The following is an 18626-nucleotide window of genomic DNA, read 5'->3' on the forward strand; positions in this document are numbered from 1 at the left end:
TTGTGTGTTTCTCCTTTTATCTTTACATCCTGTCCCGATCGCTGCCAGTTTGGAACCAGATCTGTATACCCTGAAAAATGTGTCTGTGACGCAGCTTCAGGTTGGATGTAAATTGTCCCCAACAAGCCCATATGTTCATACACTTGGTGTCTACCCTGGTGTCACTGCTTTGGAAAGCTGTGGAGCTTGTAGAAGCTGGAGCTCTGCTGGAGGAAAAGCAGGCCACTGGTGGTAGGCTGTGAGGCTTGACAGCCTGGTCCCACTTCCTGTTCAGTTTGTGCTTCTTCACTGGGAACACAGTGTGACCAGCTGCCCGGCATTCTCCATGCCATGCCTTTGCAGCCATGATGGACCGAGATGTCCTAACGGTGGCTCACAACCATCTACACTGGGATCTGATGCCCTCTTCTGGCATGCAGGTGTATGTGCAGATAGAGCACTCGTACACATAAAATAAATGAATACGTCTTAATAAAAACATCCCGACCAACAGCCAGTTAAGATGCAGAGGGTTTGTTTCTAGCTGACAGTTCCAGGTTACACAGAATTTTGACTTGCCAGTTTAAAAGGTGGGAGATGGCAGGGGCTGGGGCTCATCCACAGAGCGTTTGTTCAGCAGGCATCAAGCCCCAGGTTCTCACCCTTCTTCTCATCCCAGAACCCTAGATGCAAGAGCAGGAAGTTTTCAAGATCTAGATGTGAGTTTGCCTCCAGACTTGACACAGAAGAACTTATCTCAAAATATATATATATATATATGTATATATATATGTATATATATATATATATGAAGGAAGATGGGTTCAGAAATGCATAGTTAAGAAGACCTTATAATTTCCACTCAAAAGTACATTTCCACTATACGACGTAAAATGCAGAGAGTCGAGATAAAATTTCCCCCAATTCCAAGTACAACCTCTGTTGTTGTAAAAAATATAAAAAATAAAAAATGTATTGTTGTCTTTTACCCCGCTAGGTCCCCACCGCGCTGCCCCAAGATATCTGCTAGATATCTAGATATCTTGGTGGAAACACATCCCAACTGTGCGGTGGCCCACTGTCTCCTGCCGCCACACACTTTCCTACACTCAAACCCCCACATAAAGAACACACAACACAATAATCTTAGATCCAATTGGTAAGATATAATTGCCCACTTAAACATACAAAGCCCAGTACCATCCATCCCTAGGAACATTGATAACGACCTGTAAATACACAGAGCAGAATCTTAACATCACCTGCCATGGCTTCTCCCCCTCTCCTCTCTCCTGCCTCCTCCTTTCTGTTCAGTCTCCTCCTCCTCTTTCAAACTTCTCTCCCGCCCATCCTTCCTTCTCCTCCAATGACAGGCCTCCTTCTGTCCTGTACCTGCCCCTCACCTGTACTTTACAAATTCAATGAGGAGAAGGTTCTGGTGAAGTCACCTGAGTTCTGAGTACAGGACTAGTCAGCTGTCCTTGGGGCAGTGTAATTAGCATCAAAATACAGGTAACTTCAGGGCAAACCACAACAAACCTCCAGCCGCTAATATTTTGATAAGGTTATTTAGACAAGGACACTGTCTGCCTCCCTGAGCTGCAGGCCACCGGTGCCTTAGTCAGCAGTGGTGAGATGGACAGTGAGTACACAGACCTGAAGAGGTAGCTCGGTGCTCACCTGTAGATTCCATCAGCAAGCAACACATCGGTAGGGAGAGAAGGAGCCCCAGGTGACTCAAGGCCTGAGCTCATTTGATGTGTGCGGTTGACATGTGCATGGCCATGTTAAGAACCCCAGAGTTTAGATCCATGGGGGAAAGGCAGAGCCTTCCTCCAGAGACCATGCATGTGTGTTGACAGTATGAGCAGAAAATGTCTACCATCGCTACCTTCTTCCCCTGGCCAGTACTTACACTGGAAATCCTCCCTTGCAGAGATTAGCTAAACCTGCCTCCTTGTTCAGTTGTACATATTAAGCCCATCTCTCTGCTCAGGTCCTACATGACAAACACTTGCAGGTTCTAGGATGCTGCCGGGGTTTCTCTTGCATAGAACACAACACTGTCCACCCGTCCAAGCTCTCTGTCCATGTGTCTATGTTTTCTTTATCCTGTCAGCACACATCTTTATTTAAGAGGACTGTATAGCTGTGCCGGGGTCAGAGGCCAGGCGATTTTCTCTGACTAGAACCTTCCAGTAACACTGTGCCCTTAGCCTACAATGCTACTATGATGGAGTCCTCTTGGTTGACATTTCCATGGCTAGGATTTAACAGAGTTCAGCAGGAACGTTCATCAGTGCATGTGTGCACTGTGAGTTAAGGTACCTCCATGGAGGTCAAAGGACAACTTTTGGGAGCTGGTCTCACCTTTGATGTTGTTGGAAGCAGGCTCTCTTTCATTTCTCGTGCTGCCCTACATGCTGTAGTCTAGCCGGGCCACAGGCTTCTAGGCAGTTTTCTAATCCACACTTCCCATCTCGCCACAAGAGAACTGGGAACAGATGTGCACCACGACACCTAGTTTTGTTTTTAAAGCAAACTTTGTGTACGAGGTTTCATAAAGCAGCCTTCACCTGCTGGGCCATCTCCCCAGTCTTGACCAGTAAAATTTCTATTTATCATTTCTTTTTAACTCACTCTACTCAGTGGTGGGCAAGGAGAGCTAAAGAAAGGATTGCCATTCTTAATATGGTGGCTCAGCCCCCCTCCACTAACACACACCTCTGGCTAAGTAGGAGCCCTCTCTAAGTGTTTGATCTATACAAATTCAGCCCCATAGTCACTATAGGTGCCAGGAAACAGGGCCCACTAAGCCCTGTGCAAATCCCTCCTTTATTTCAAGAGTGTCAAATGATCACTGAAGGTAAACTTTTCTTAGAGGTTGACAAGGCAGTTCCCTTCTATTAGTTGCTGATAGGGAAAAAAAAATAATCACTTGTGTTCTAATTTGTATTCATCTCGCTTTTAAAAGTAACTTCAAAATACGGAGTTGATAAGAGCGCATTGAGACGCCATTGAGAAGATAAATGGAGCTTTGTTTTCATCCGGAAGACTTCACCCTATGAACTCATTCTGTAGGAAAGGTAATAACGTAATGATATCAGATGTAAGCTGCAAAATTGGTTGAGTGAGTCAGGCTATAAATGACATTCTGGGGCTTCTGGGAGCCTCTGTAGCTGGATTCTTTTATATTATCCAGAGCCCCGATAAGATACACTATTTGTCTTTATTTTCTTTATTCTGTAATTTTTTTTTAAAAAAAAAAGTCTGAATTATCTTGTCGTGTAGTGAAGTACCAGGTGTCCTTGTGTCCTTGTGTCCTTGTGTCCTTGTGTGCTTGAAATGATGCAAAGTAGTTTGTCACCTGGGTGGCTATTGGAAGACTCACATGGTCATGGCAGGAAAAGATGCTGTCTATGGTCGCATGAAAATACAGAGGCCTAAGCCATCAGCCACACGTGACTGAGCTGCCATCACAGCTGTCACGAGTCTCCTCATTGCATTGCTACTCCGTATAAGAAAGCAGCCATGATCACAACTGCCTGCTGAAGGCACTCAGAAATTTTACCACCAGGTAGGACCCTGTAAAACTGTGGAAGGGCACAGGCAGTGTTCCAGCCATGATGTGGTCATGTGAGACTTCTTGCCTTGGTAGGCAAGTCTGCGTACATAGACCTAAACATGTCTATACCCGGAATAAGCAGACAGTTTCATGTTGCCCACAATATGCCCATCCCTTTATTCTTTGGCTCTTGGCAGTATTCAAACCCCTGAAAAAGGTACAAAGCCAGCTGATCCTCCTCCCAGAAGGGTCTTTAAAAGCTGAGCATGTGAGCACTGGGAAGATAGCCTATGACAGAGTGCTTCCACAGGACCATTTACTCCATCCCTAGTATTGCAGGAGAACAGAGACATCACCATTTTGTATGGGATGCTAACAGCTTCTCCAGGGCCATCGGTGTTCAGCTCAATTTGTTTAGATGAGTTGAGGGCCTGCAGGATGCTTGAGATGGCAACTGCTTCTGTCTTGAGGATTTTCTTCCAGAGGCTCATCTAAAATACCTTATGGCACAGTACTCATTCACAGAGTGATCTGAAGGCATGGATACAGTCACCTAACATAAGTGGCACCCTAAGGAATGAGATCATGAAGAAAGAGAGGGAGGAGCCTGAAATGTCCTGGAATGCTGAACCTCATTTGAGGAGGAAACCATGCAATCTCAGAACAAAAAAGACTGGGGAAGGAAAAGGCGCTTTCCCAAAATTCCCAGTTTCTCGGCAGCTTCTCTATCAGCTATATAACTGCTCCCACTTTTTGGGGCCACTGTCTCAGAACCTCTCAGTTTTTTCTTTTCACCCAATGACTCAAATTACTCTCAGCCAGCAAGAACATCCTGGTTGGGTGGCTGTCCTCCTGTGAGGTTCGAATTGGACCTCTACCAGGATCCCTTGAATGAGATTCACAAAAGTGGTGATTGATGCAAAAGCAAGAGGAGTTTTTATTGCTCCAGAATGTTGGGGTTACCCTGCTTTGAGAGGGAGACAACCCTGAGCAGACTGTAACAGGGAGTTCTATACCTTTGATAAAGGCAGACTTCAAACAAAAATGGTAGAATTCAAACAATAGTAACTAGGTAGTAATAGACTCATGGTCAGTAAACCGTCTGGGACTTTTCAAGGGAGTTGGGGAGTCACAGGTAGCTTTGTCTGATAGTTATTTGGCTTGCAGTTGTTCCAGGAACTAAGATGACTCTACTCCCCCTGGGAGGGAGGGGTCTTTGTGCTCAGAGGTTTGTGGTGGAATTTACCCACTGGCCTTAGATTGACCCCAACTCTGGTTCTTTCACTCCCATACAGTGGGGTAGATTTAAGTTGAAAATTTTTTGATGTGGCTATATGAACCCTCTTTTGCCCTTTTACTGTACTTGGTGACACCTGGGCCTTTGGGGCTTCTAAATAAGACTTTGCTTATCAAAAGTATCCATGAATGAAGCAGGCATTGGGCACATCGGTTCTCCACCTTTCTAAGACCATTAAGTCTGTGGAAACCATGATTCCAAAGAAGAAAGAGGCCTAGTAGCTCATTTAGCTCATTTTCCTACAGATGTTCCCACTGTGATCACTGGCCTCCAGGACAATTCAGAGCTATCCCAAGTAGAAGCCACCATGGATGATGGGCAGTAGAGTTCCCTGGGACCATATTGGATAATCAATATAAGATTACACAAGATCTGGCCTGCCATGTGCTGTAGGTGGGCATGGGACACCCAGAGCAAAGTGAGATGCTGACCTAGGATCCTCTACTGCTCACTGTTTGCAGCTTAAATGTTTGAAACCAAGAGGAAAGAAGTGAGGCTCAAAGTTTATATACGTTTTTTGAGCAGAAGTCTTGATCTCCATAGGTTGCCTGGGTCTCCCTAGGTTGCCTAGGCTATTTTGGAAATCCTCATTTCAAGGGACCCTCCAGCCCCCGTGTCTAAATAACTAGGAAGACAAAGGATAGCCCATGTCCAGCTAAAAACTTTGGTACAAAGCTATGGTTCCCCACACCCCCTTTTAAATGTCAGCTGTAAAAAAAAAAAAGTGTGAAACTCCAGGGGAAAAAGTATAAAATGTTCTTCATTTAAATTTTTTAATTGCAGGAAAGCTTCAAAAGCAAACACACACACACACACACACACACACACACCTCAAAAAGATCTCACAAAGAGCTGCTAATGTATGGGGATCTTTTAGAACAAGTCTTGAACATTCTTCACATGGTCTTTTAATTAATTGATTCTAAGGTCGGCAGTGAAAATCCATTTTAGGCACAGAGAAAAATCACTACCTTTACCACTGGCAGGCTTTGGCACACTTATTTGGAAACATCTGGTTTATTTGTCTTAAGGAAAGCACCGGGCTCCATATTATTTTGGAAATCAAATGAGAAAGAGATCGAGGCCTGTGACAAAGTAGTGCCGTGGGAGTTGGGAGAAGGTGCTTTAAACTTTCCAAATTACTGTTGGCAGAAGTCAAGCTAAATGTAAAACTTTAAGGTGTAGCCTTGGCCTCAGTGTTCTGGCCCCTTACTGCTTCATATGTGATACAGAGAACAGTTCAAGTCTAACTAAGACTCTGCTCATCACAATGATGTCTGATGCCCACCTAAAAGGTTGGTGGCTTTGGTATCAATAAAGCAATGATGGGCTGTCGTCCACCGGTAGTCTTATGACCTCTCTCTCTTGGCTCATTATGAAGTAGAGTAAGGTAGGAAAGACCAACTATTAGATTCTGATTTATTGATTTATTGAGTGATTTACTTAAAGAACTGCTGGCACTGTGCTACTGCCAAACACGACGTCACGGAACAGATTGACCTGGACGAGTAGCCGAAACACAGTACGCTGTTGCCCTTAGCAACCTGACCACAAAAGCTTCACACCCATCAGCTGTAAATACGCCTTCAAAAAGCAAAAGCCTCCAAACCGATTACCACGCACGCTTCTGGAAAACCTGTTGGTTGCTCACCCCACATTGTGCTTTTTGAGTATAAACACAGCTTGATTTAGTAAACAGGACAACAAACGGTGTGTCCATCCTGCAGGGTAACCTCAATGAATAGAGGGAATTTTGACCAATTAAAAAACACAAAACAGGACTTGGTAGCTCAGTTGGTAGAGTCCTTGCCTAACATGTGTGAAGCCCTAAGTTTGCTACCTAGTGTTACATAAACTGAACAAGGAGGCACAAGCCCCGTAACCTCAGCACTCAGAAGGTAGAGACAGGAAGATGAGAAATTCAAGGTTGTCCTTGACTAGCAATTCTAGCTCATCCTTGACTACATAGTGGGTTTGAAGTCAGCCTTGAGTACCTCAGATCCTCTCTGTAAATAACAATGGGAGTAGGGAGATAGCCCAGTCAGAACATTGCTTGCAGAACAAGCAAGGGGACCTGAGTTTGGTCCCCAGTGCTCAGGTAAGAAGTTGGGCTACAGAAAGCACACAATGGTAATCCCCCCATCGCTGGGATGGTAGAGGCAGAAACAATCTCTAGGGTGTGCCGGCCAGTCCGTTAAATTATATCAGTGAGCTCCAGATCTGAGGTCTGTTTTAGGAAAATAAGGGAGAAATCAAGAGAAAAATATACTTTTATATATAAAAAAAAATCTCCCACTGGACACCTCCATTTTTTGCTTTGTGGGGTCTGTTTTATTCTAAATGCTGAGATGCCCCACTGTTTTTCTGTGAGATTAACTATTCCTGTATTATCGAGCAATCAACTCATTCTATTTACAGCTCTCAAATTGAACACCAAGTAATTGCTTCCTGGGAATTTCCCACATTTGCAAAAGTGCTGAGTTGGTTTGCCAAGGGCTCAGACTTTACCATTCGATTGTTGTTAGTGACACAGAACCAGACGACAGTGGCTGGGCTGCGGCCTCTGCAACTCCGTGCTAGCTAGGATGCATGCTCTTCCTATAGATCAGCTTATGCAGCTGGCCTCTCCCCGTCTCACTGTTTCCTTAGCGTTCGCATGAAAGGGTAAATGTTAACCAGTAAACTTTGGACATTTGCCAGTCTACAAGATAGATGAAAAAGGTCAGAACTGACAAGGAATTTAGAGTTCTGTTATCTCGGCCCCCTGATTGCATGAAAAGAGAAGACTCAAGTCTAGTAACGATAAGGTGTAGGTTGATGTCACTATGCAGGTGAAGGCGGACAAGATAAAACGAGACCTGTTGTTGGACCGGAAAGAAAAGAGGTGGAAACAGAGGTTCTAGAAGGAGAGGAAGAAGCAGAGGAGAAGGAGCTGGGAGAACACAGTGGCAGATGTTAAGATTCTTTTCTGCGCATTTTTAAGGCATGGGTGTGTACAGGATTTTGTGCTATCTACGTGGGCAAATTATATCCTATCAATTGGATCAGAGGTTATTGTGTGGTGTGTTCTTTCATGTGGCAACTTAATTGACTTCAAGAGAACGCCAAGCTCGCCACAGAATTGGGATGTATTTACCTGTCATGGTAACAATCTACCAAGGGAATTGTGAGTGAAAGCAAAGCAGTGAGGCAAGGTACCACGCTGGAACGGCTTGCAGACTGCCCGGGTTAGAGAGTATCATGGCAGGCAGTGTGGAGCCGCTGAGATAAATTAGCGCTGGTTCCTATGGCTGGCCGGAGCCGGAAGTTCCTATGGCTGGCCAGAGCCGGAACTATCGAGAGAGCGATCAACCGTCCAGGCACTCGAGGGAACCAGTCATGCCACTTTATTTTTTACCGCAACTATAAGGATTCTTCCAAACTTTCCCAACTAGTTAATGACAGAATTAGGCACTACCCTGACTCTGAGTCCTTTGAGCCCTGAGATTTTCTACGCGTATAATGTGATTTCTTATGGAAGGTCATAGAGATGATTGCTGGAAAGTGCCACCATCTATCTTTCAGAACTGGACGAAAAAATATAAGGTATGGTGGCTCAGACAGACCTGTAATCTCAGCACTTAGGAAGTTGAGGCAGGACGATTGTTGTGAGCTCAAGGCTACCTTAGGCCTCATAATGAGTTCTAGACCACTCTGCAGTATAGAAGGAGACCTTGTCAAAACAAACAAACAGCAAGAAACCACTGAACCTAAAATAAAACATAATTAGAACAAAGAAACAAAAGTAATTGCAGAGTTAGGAGGTAACTCAGTGCAGGGCTTACCTAGCATGCTCTAGACCCCAGAGGCTTCCATTCCAACTGTGCAAAATCAAAACAAGCAACAAAAAAAGAAAGTCATCCCCTTTAAAATGTGAAAAAAAAATAATAAGTCAGTGGGAAACTATGCCTTAGTCTTTGAAGATATTAAAATCAATTAGGATTTAAGCCGGCTTAGGAAAAGGAAGGGTGGCATTTAAATGACATGCTAAAATCTCACCTGTTTCCTAAGTTTTATTTTAATTAACAGCAAACATTTCTAAGGCCTTATGTGTAGTGCTTCCCTTCTATGATGTAGCTCTGACTGTCAACGAACAGCCAGAAAGAGAAAAATGCTAAGACTAAGGATGCAATGCCAAGTTTAGGGTCATTTCCTGCAAACGCTCTAAAGCTCCTGTCAAGGGTTCCAGACCCAGAGGTCCACCTGTTTTGGCTCATGGCTCACAACCACCACACAGGCAGAGCGCTGTTCACTTGCCAAGCTGATCTGACCTCTCCTTCCGACGATCTACATCACTCCTGAGGGCAGGTGCTTCCTGGAGCCTAACTTCTGGAATCTTTCTTGTTAGCCCTGGAAACAGTTACTCTGTCCGTGCACTTTACAGCAAGTGTTGTCTGTGACTCCACCCCCCTGCTGACCAGGACCATCCTTGTTTTGGTCCCACCCCAGCCCCATCTCTCTCCATATATATTTAAAAAATGATCCCTCAAAGGTATCTGTGGCCTTTACATGACCCAGGACAGGGCTCTGCACGGCCCAAGTGGCCCAGGAACATTTCTCGAATAAACAGATGACTAAACATACGTGACTGAAAGCAAACACAGCTGGTACAAACCAGTTGCAAAAGAAAGCACAACGTACTTAAATGTGTTTAAGATGGCAAAGTTTAATATAAGAAGAAACCGCCACTTCTTATAAATGTGTGTGAATGGCCACTATTCTTAGTGGGCATACTTTCCTGTCTAGAGGGTGGATTCATCTGTTGCTCTTGGAAATTGCTTTGTGTTGGAGAACGTAATTGATGAGAACACGCCTGCGTTGCCTAGAATAGTCCCATTTGAAGCACCGCAAAGACACTTAGGATAATGTGAGTTTCTCAGCATGCAGCTACCACCACCAGAACCTGGGAAAGATTATTTGCTGAAGGCTGAAAAGCAAGGTAATAGCGGATGTCAAAATGTGATGTAAATGTCAAATGGGGCGTGTGTGTTTGTGTATGTTGTAAAGACACATGCACCCCCAGGTAACTCTGATTATCTTCCAGTCGCCCTTAAAATCAACATCTAGAAACAATTCAAACTAAAACTGTGGGATTTAAAGATTTCACACGAAAATGCCATTATCTTAGCCTAACTTTTGTGCAGAATGTCCTGTAGTGAAAGGAATTAAATATTGAGACATATGGCTTAGGTGTCAAGGGACAACAAGAAAGACAAACATGGCGTTTTGTCTGTGTGTATTTCTGTGCACCACATATATAGCTGGTGTGCCCTCAAAGGACAGAGCAGTATGTCTGATCTCTCTGGAATAGTGTTACAGATAGTTGTGAACTATGTAGTGGGCACTGGGAATGGAATCAGGTCCTCTGCGAGAGGATTAAGTACTTTGAATGGCTTAACCATCTCTCCAGCTCCCTCTCTTTCTGTCTTTAGTGTTTAATGATTATGGGCAAGGATAAAAACGCTTAGCTGTTGATCAAAGAGTGGGATTTTAGAGAATGAAAGCATACAGGTTTGGAGTGGCTAGATGCTGAATTACTCTTCTCCTCAGACAGCACCCGTGCACCCTTTCTCCATCCTCCCCTGGCTCACGTCCTTTCAGGTTCCAGTCACCACTGTCTGATTCCGTTTCTTTGAGATCAGTTTTCTAGCTTCGCATGGAAGTGAGAACACATGGTAGTTGTCTCCCTGAGCCTGGCGTTTCACTTAACGTCACGCCATCCACTTCCCTTCGGATCCCTGCAAATAACAGTCACATTCTTTTGTACAGCTGACAGCAAACTCATAATCACATGCCACATTCTCTTCATCCCTTCCCCTGCCAAGGGGCGACGAGGCAAGTTCCACATTTCAGCTACGGGACTAGTTCTGCCATAAAGAAGATGGGCAGGTTTCGATTCTTTCGGATAAATACCCTGTGGTAGTTGGTTTTAATTGTCAACTTGACACAATCTAGAATCACCCACGGAGAGTATCTTGGGAAATGGTCTAGATTAGCTTGGCCTGGGGACATGCCTATGAGAGATTTTCTTATTTGTATTAAATACGTGGGAAGGCATCCCTGGTAGTGGGTGGGGCTGGACCCTGGGCTGAAAGGGAAGTAAAGGAGGTAAGTAGCGTTGCATACATTAGTGTTCCCTTCTTCCGGAACATACACACTCTGTGTGGCCAGCTGTCTCAAGCTCCACCCACTGTAACCAGCGACCGCTACAGTTGGAAACCACATTTCCTCCCTACAGATGCTTTTATCAGGGTGTTTTTCTCACCACAGCAGAAAAACAATCTAATAACGGCTTTGCACCACACGCAGTTTTGGTTCTAGTTTTTCAAGGAACCTCTGTTATTATTCTCTGCCATCATCGCAGTACACGGAAGTCCCCCTTCTGTACTCTCTCCAGCGTTGCCTTTTTGATAATCCCCACTGCTGCTTCACTGTGGTTTGACTTTCATTTCCAGGAACTGTGATCAGTTTTCATATACATCTACAAAGGAAATACATCAAGGACTCTCCTAATTCAAAAACAAGATGAAAAACAAGCCGATTAGAAAACACACCAAAGGTTTGGATATATGTGAACGCTCGAAAGTCACGAAGAAAGTGGAACTGTGAGCCTCCTCTGCCCGCCCACTAGGGGGCGCTATTCTGGGGGGGAAAAAGGCAATCGGCTGAGGAAGTAGCCCTTATCCACCTGGTGGGACTGTACATGGTGCAGCCTCTGCTGTGATCTAAGCGGGTTTGGAGGGAGGAAAGTGGGAAATGATGTAATTACAAACTCAAAAAATTAAAAGTACTTAAAAAAATAAAGTTAAACACAAGCTTTTTACATGACCCAGGATTTTACTTTCCTAGAGATCCATGTTAAGGAAAAATACACCAAGCCAAAGACCTAAACAGATGTTCATACCAGCATTATTTATATTAGCCCTTAATTGGAAATAATTCAAAGGTCCAACAGTTTGTGGTTTTACACACACACACACACACACACACACACACACACACACACACGCATGCACGCACGCGTGCTCACCGTGTTAAGTAAAAAATGCCAGATATAAAGCACTGCGTGGTTCTATTTACAAAAGTAGCCAGAAATGGCGGACTTCTGGAGCCAATGCAGGCCAGGGCTAGGAAAGAAGCTGCAGAAACCACAAGTGGGCATGCGGAAACTTTTGGAACATCAGAAATGTTCTACTAACGTATTTTAACTTTAGTAAAAGCCACTGAAGCACTCACGCACGCACACACACACACACACACACACACACACACACTGGATAGATGTTATAATGTGTAAATTACTTCTCAAAAAAATTTTTTTAAAGTTAAAAATAATGCTGGCCAATACCCACTAACTCGATTTCTTGATCTTCCGAATTGTGATCCATTTGCAAAACTGTAGTGAGAATTTAGAAATGTTGGTTTCTTCAAAAAAAAAAAAAACACACAAAAATGTTGTAAGAACGTGTTTTTATTTTCATCCCAGGTATGGGGGTTATGTGGCTGCTTCGCACTGCCCACAGCAGCTATGATTTGCCTGGTGCTCTAGCAGAGACGTGGTTTGGCCAGCTGCAGATAGTTTCTGTGATTGTGTTGTGTGACGTTTGGAAAATTCTGGAAAATTTTCAGAGGGTAAATAAATGCTAGAGCCCCAGTAGGTAAGGTGGGTGCTTGTTGGTGGTTCAAGGGGGTGGGGTGGGGCCTTGGTTACACTCAAAGAAGTGGTTGTACTCGAGGAAGAAACAAGAAGAAATTAGACTCCTCTCTCTCTCTCTCTCTCTCTCTCTCTCTCTCTCTCTCTCTCTCCTCTACTCTTTCTCTCCTACATAGTGAAACTGGGGAGTGGAGGATAAAGGGTAGGAAAGAGAAAAACCCACAACATAGCAAAGACCAGCAACACAAAACTGTGTTCACACAACTGAACAAACTCCCTTCATCACTAAACTGACTCCCCTCTCTGCCACCTGCCCTAACTGGACCACGGCACCAATTGTACTTCCCAGAATTTACCCTGATCTGCAAACCCAGGCTCATCTCCCATCTGTGAAACCTTTGAGGTTTTTCTTCCTCTCCACCTTCCTCACTTCTAATCAGTAGCCAGCTTCCCCACCAGCTGCTCCTCAAATCTACTGACCTCCTCCTGTTCCTTTTCTCTGCCTCAGTTCAGGCCCAGCATCTCTTGTCTTGCTTATTCAATTGACTGCTGCTTTTCTACTCCACAACATGCAGGTCTTGTCTAGTCCCTTTAAAAACATTCTAAAAGTTTCCAATGCCCGCAGGATAAACTTCCCGCTGCTTAACAGTGCAGTGTGTGTAGCTGATGTTAGATGATCAATACAGATTTGTTGAAAGGTAGAATGAATGTGTCTCAAATTATTGACTGTTTTTAAATGTCCATTTTATCTATTTGTACGTCTGCCTGCTTCTCCTACAAATGGAATCTGTGCTGGCACTTAGATCTGAAGGATCCATGTGTCTTCCCAGCTCTTGACAAGGAGCACTGCACACCATAGCCCTCGGGTATGCATCTGTGAATGAATGAGTGGAGGAGGTCATCCCAGAGTTGTGTGGGGCCCCAAGAGTTGCTGGCTACCTTTGAATTCTTGGCTTTGATTTAACCAGCAAAGTAAACAAAGTTCCCGGTGCGATATGCAAATTAACCAAATGTTCTCCATTCCAGAAGTCCGGGGACTAATCATTCAGCTACTGTTTTAACTTAGGGGAACTGATTAGCTTTTTCTCGCCCCCATTCAGCAGCCAGGCTCTTCTAGAATCTTCTAGAGAGAGGTGATATGCTTAGCATTTCTATTGTGCATACACTGAAGGATGCTACCCACGTGTGTGGCCATATTTCTATTGAGCATAGATTGAAGAATGCTACTCATGTATTTTATTCCCCAGGTGTTACTAGAAAGACTGTCCATCTCATATTATCAGGCCTGACAAAGTGACAAAGTTGCTTGGCAGGAAGCGGGAAAGGAAAGTGTCCCTGTCCCTTTTACCAGCTTGAAAATAAAGCCCATTAAAGCCCATCTTTTTGTCTCACGGCTAAGACAGCGCCAGGTGCTGTCGAGCTTCACTTTGCTGCTGTGTCTAAAAAGGTTGTTTGACTCTAAAAGATCGGCAATGGGACGTTTCAAAAGGAGACTTCCTAAAGCTCTCAATGAAAAGGAACTAAATTCCCACTATATTTGACCAAATTAAGTCTGTCTTCTGTTAGGGAAAATAGACTTTTGTAAAGGACTTTCTATGTGTCCATTTTGACACTAATATTGGCCCTCTAATCCAGATTTGATTAAAATGCATTTCCCCCCAGAAATTTAAAGGGTAAAACAAAATAGCAAGGATCCATGCAGAATAAAGATTCTCTACGGAACCCATTCCTGAGAAATAACCATTTAAATATGTTAAACTAGGGCTGAAGAGATTGCTCAGTGGTTCAGAGCACATAGTGCTCTTCCAGAAGACCTGAGTTCAGTTCCAGTACCCACAGGCAACGCACAGCACCTAATAACTCCAATGCCTTTTTCTGTCCTCCATGGGCACCTGAAACGGAGGCCGACATACACATTCAAATAAAATAAAATTGTAAAAACTGTGTCACGATATCGTTTGTGTCCCATTCCAAACTAGCCTTAAGATATTTTCACAGCTAAATTCCCAAGCATGCCTCATCCTTGCCAAGTTTTCACTTTCAGTCACGCCGTCACCTGATGGTGGCAGACAATTCTCTCTTCCTCCCAGCCATTGTCTGCTTATTTTTCACCTCAAGGCTTACACGTCACCCCTCAGAAATTAATTGTCCTTAAAACTTTAGCTCCTACTACTTACTGCATTTGAGTGGATGAAGTCGGGCAGGGATTGTAGAGATGAGGAGAACACATCAAGATAGTCAATTTGCAAGGATACCAAAACATGGTCTGGAAGAGGTACTAATTTGTCGCAAGGAATAGAAGAAGCATCTTCTTCATGCAGTGGAAGACAGCCTTCCATGTTGTGGAAATAGTTCAGTTGATTAGTTCCTGCTATGGGAACATGAAAACCTCAAGTCTAGAATCCTAGGACCCATATAAAGGCCACCTGTAATCTCAGGGCTGGCCAGTCTAGACAACCTCTGAGTTCCAGGTTCAGTGAGAGACCTTGCCTCAAAAAGAAAAGAAAAGGGTAAAGAGCTAAAATCAACTCTGGTCTCTACACGCGACTCATGGGGTATACAAGGCACATACACAGGCATGCACCGTACACACAAAAAAACAGAAGGAAAGTAAGTCTGTCTTGCCTCATCCTTTCTCTACATCAGAGACCATTTTTTTGTCAGCTGAAAAAGCATGGGATCTACATGCCTTATGACCTTTCTATGATTTCTCGCTGTTCACGTCTGGTTCCTTTCAGGATTTGTAAGTTTTTTTTTTCCTTTCAATTTCCCTACCGTGTCTAGCATAATTCTGGGCGAATAAAAAGATGGATAGATGTGTTACAAAGACACACAAGTTTAACATGAACTCTCTCACTGGGCCGAAACTGGGGCTATAAATGAAGCTTTCCCCCACCTTCTGTGGTAATTTTTTTAAATTAATAATTTGCAGCAACTCTGAAGCTATTTAAGGATTAATCATAACTGCTCGTTTTGTTTATCTGGGAAGACTCGGGAGCTAAGAGTGTAATTAAGGCTACAAGTCCATCAGGCAGACAAGAGAAAGAGCCACTGTCGTCCTTGTGCGCTCATTAAGAGTTATTCTGCTTTCCATGTATGTCTGGGCACGCAATCCATACATTAAACAGGCGTTTCTAGTGAAACGTACCCTGGCCTTCAATAAAGTTACAAAAACAACGAGTAAACAATCAGAAAACACTCGTTAATCTAGTCATCGGGTGTCCTTTTCTGCACGTAAACAGACATGTCCTTTCTCAGACTTCCGCAGCGAGAGGAAGATGATTCAGCACCTCTGTCCATGACAGAATTATCTGACACTTGTGTCTGAGCAAATGAACAGCCTGCAACCTGGTTCTGACGTCCCTGCCTCTGAGTTTAAAAATCTGGCTGGTTCACGCAGTGCTGTTGAGTTTTGATCACCATTTAAGTGGGGTTGAAATATAAAATAAAATACTACAAATCTCTGAGGGTTTAATGAGGACAAAATAAACAGCACTCACAGTTAATCTGTGGCACGTGAAGTACGTTGCACTGAGAAAATGTATGTCATTCCAAGGCCCTTTTCAAATGGATAAGGAGTGTGTGTGTGTGTGTGTGTGTGTGTGTGTGTGTGTGTGTGTGTGTAAAATATGCTGAAAATTTCAAACTAAGTCAATAAAAATTATCATTCTTGAAAGTGAAATGTCCAAGTTATTGAATCTTTTCCATAAGTTTCCAGCTTTGTGAAGAATTTGTTTGATCGTCGAGGCTCTGCTATGTGCCAGATGCTCGTAAAGACATTATTTTATGTTTACTCAGTGGCTATAGAACACCCGGACTCTACCCGGTGCAGCACTGTCTTCAGAGACCAATAATTGGCAGATAAAAAAGAGTGCAGGCACATTTTTTTTCTTTTCTTTCTTTTTTTTTGTTTTTTTTGTTTTGTTGTATTTATTTATTTATTTATTTATTTATTTATTTATTTATTGGAAACCCAACCTTTGCTAAAGCTTAGTACATTTTTAATTATCTTATCTGATAGGTGTGTTTCATAAAAGCAAAATTTCAGAGTCTTAACGGTTGTGAAAATTTTTTTAAAAATTCCGCTTTATTATAAAGACGTGTTTTAAATGAACTCTGTGGGCTGCACGACCATGAAGACCTAAGTTTCATCCCCAGCATCCATGTAAAAAGACAGGCATGTTGGTGGGTACCTGTAATCCCAGCCCCGGGGAGGCAGGGGCAGGCAGATACCTGGATTTGCTGGCCACCTAACCTTGCCTCATTTACAGATGAGTCTCCAGCCCTTGTAAGAGAACTTCTCTCAAAAATTAGGGTCAATGGCTCAGAGAAACAATGCCTGGGGCTGTCCTCTGACCTCCACACATACACCATAAAAACACATATATTAAGAGGAGATCTTTCGTTCCCCCAAACGATTTCATAATTATCAATTTTCCTTCATTCATCCCAGACCAATTGTCTTTCAGAGCTGTATGTGTGGTTAAAAAAATGACAAGATAATTATTTTGAGCACAAACATATACCAATTCCCTACTGTTATGACCCTAAGACTTTTCTCTATAAATATTTTAAAGACTTTGAATTCATGTTTAACACAAGGATTTACAAATGTCGCCCTGAAATATTCCCCAGTGACATGATCATCTTTTACTAATTAACCAATCTGATGGCTTCCAGCCCAAGGACACTTTTTAGCAAAATTACACTCATCTGTTTATCATGGTGAAGTTATTTAAACAGTTGGATTCCAGGAAATGAAGTTTTAAAGCGTATTTAGGTAAATATTTTTAACATTAACCAAATGGCTCCATTTAACTTGCGTTACAAAAATTACTAGCAGTTTTCTGTCGTGAAGCAGACTTTCAGAGGAATCCTTACCAATCTCTCGTGAATGACTCGTGGACCATCCCAAGTTTTAAAAATCCGTCAGAAGTATGAATAAACAGAGACCTCCCCTGGGAGAAAACATAACCAAGGCCAAAGCTAACGATGACATCAGGACACCTGGGTTTGAGCAGAAACTTCTAGTTACAGCTGAGACTCTGCCGAGCGATAGCCTCAGCCGACGAAGGGTCTGATCTTAGATCTGTGAGACTCCTTCATAAACAGAGGCTCAAGGTTTTGTTGTACTCCCCTCAGCAGCACACGTACTAAAACGGGAACGATACAGAGAAGACAGCATGGCCCCTGCGCTGGATGACACGCGAAATCGTGACGTGTTCCATAGTAAAAGAAAAATATTTTTTTTGTGGCTTTGCTTTTAAGTGAGGATGCATGCAATTGTGACGGAATAAATAATAATAATAATAACAACAACAACATTGTAGCATTGGACAGCCAGCTGGGTAGATGCTTTTCTCTACGCACTGTTTGCGAGTGAGGATTTCTACCTCACCTTACAGAGAAATTGGAGCTATTTTCTTTCTTTCTTTCTTTCTTCTTCTTCTTCTTCTTCTTCTTCTTCTTCTTCTTCTTCTTCTTCTTCTTCTTCTTCTTCTTCTTCTTCTTCTCCTCCTCCTCCTCCCCCCCTCCTCCTCCCCTCCTCCTCCCCCCCTCCTCCGCTTCCCCCTCCTCCTCTCTTTTTTTCGGAGCTGGGGACCGAACCCAGGACCTTGCGCTCACTAAACAAGCGCTCTACCGCTGAGCTAAATCCCCAACCCCTGGAGCTATTTTCTAACTAAGCAGTTGCCCCTTCACTCCCTGTAATCCCCGTGTCTCTCTGCAGGCTGTTTGAACCTGATGTTCACTGACGTCACCTATCACTAAATGCTTCTCCTCATCCCTCCTTCATTTCTTCTCCATAACATGATCTTTATCACACGAATTTTCAAAATAGCGCCTTAGCTGAGGGTCCCGTCGCTTTGGTGAGATATCCTCAAGCTGATGAAAGTTGGGGAGGAAAAAAGGGTTTATTCGGCTTAAGGGTCTACATCGTTCATTCCTGGAGGAAATCAGGACAGGAACTCAGATAGGGAGCTGATGCAGAGGCCTTCGAAGAGTGAGTGACGTTTACTGGTTTACTGGCTCGCTCCCCGGGCTTGCTCCGTTTCTTTCTTATAGAACCGTGACCACCAGCCCAGGAGCGTTCC

General features: G+C 43.6%; 1 long non-coding RNA gene and 1 other non-coding gene across 2 annotated transcripts in view; one reads left to right on the top strand and one right to left on the bottom strand.

Annotated features, from left to right (window-relative positions):
- LOC148006822 (uncharacterized) overlaps positions 1–18626 on the bottom strand; it is an 88565-nt gene that overhangs the window by 11324 nt on the left and 58615 nt on the right. The window lies entirely within an intron of this gene.
- Positions 17664–17768, top strand: Rnu6-884 (RNA, U6 small nuclear 884). The gene has a single exon (XR_015655996.1). It is a non-coding gene; the product is annotated as a U6 spliceosomal RNA (small nuclear RNA).

The sequence above is a fragment of the Rattus norvegicus genome, chromosome 1 (genome assembly GCF_021556685.1).
Source record: "Rattus norvegicus strain SHRSP/BbbUtx chromosome 1, alternate assembly SHRSP_T2T, whole genome shotgun sequence".
In the NCBI taxonomy this organism is placed as follows: Eukaryota; Metazoa; Chordata; class Mammalia; order Rodentia; family Muridae; genus Rattus; species Rattus norvegicus.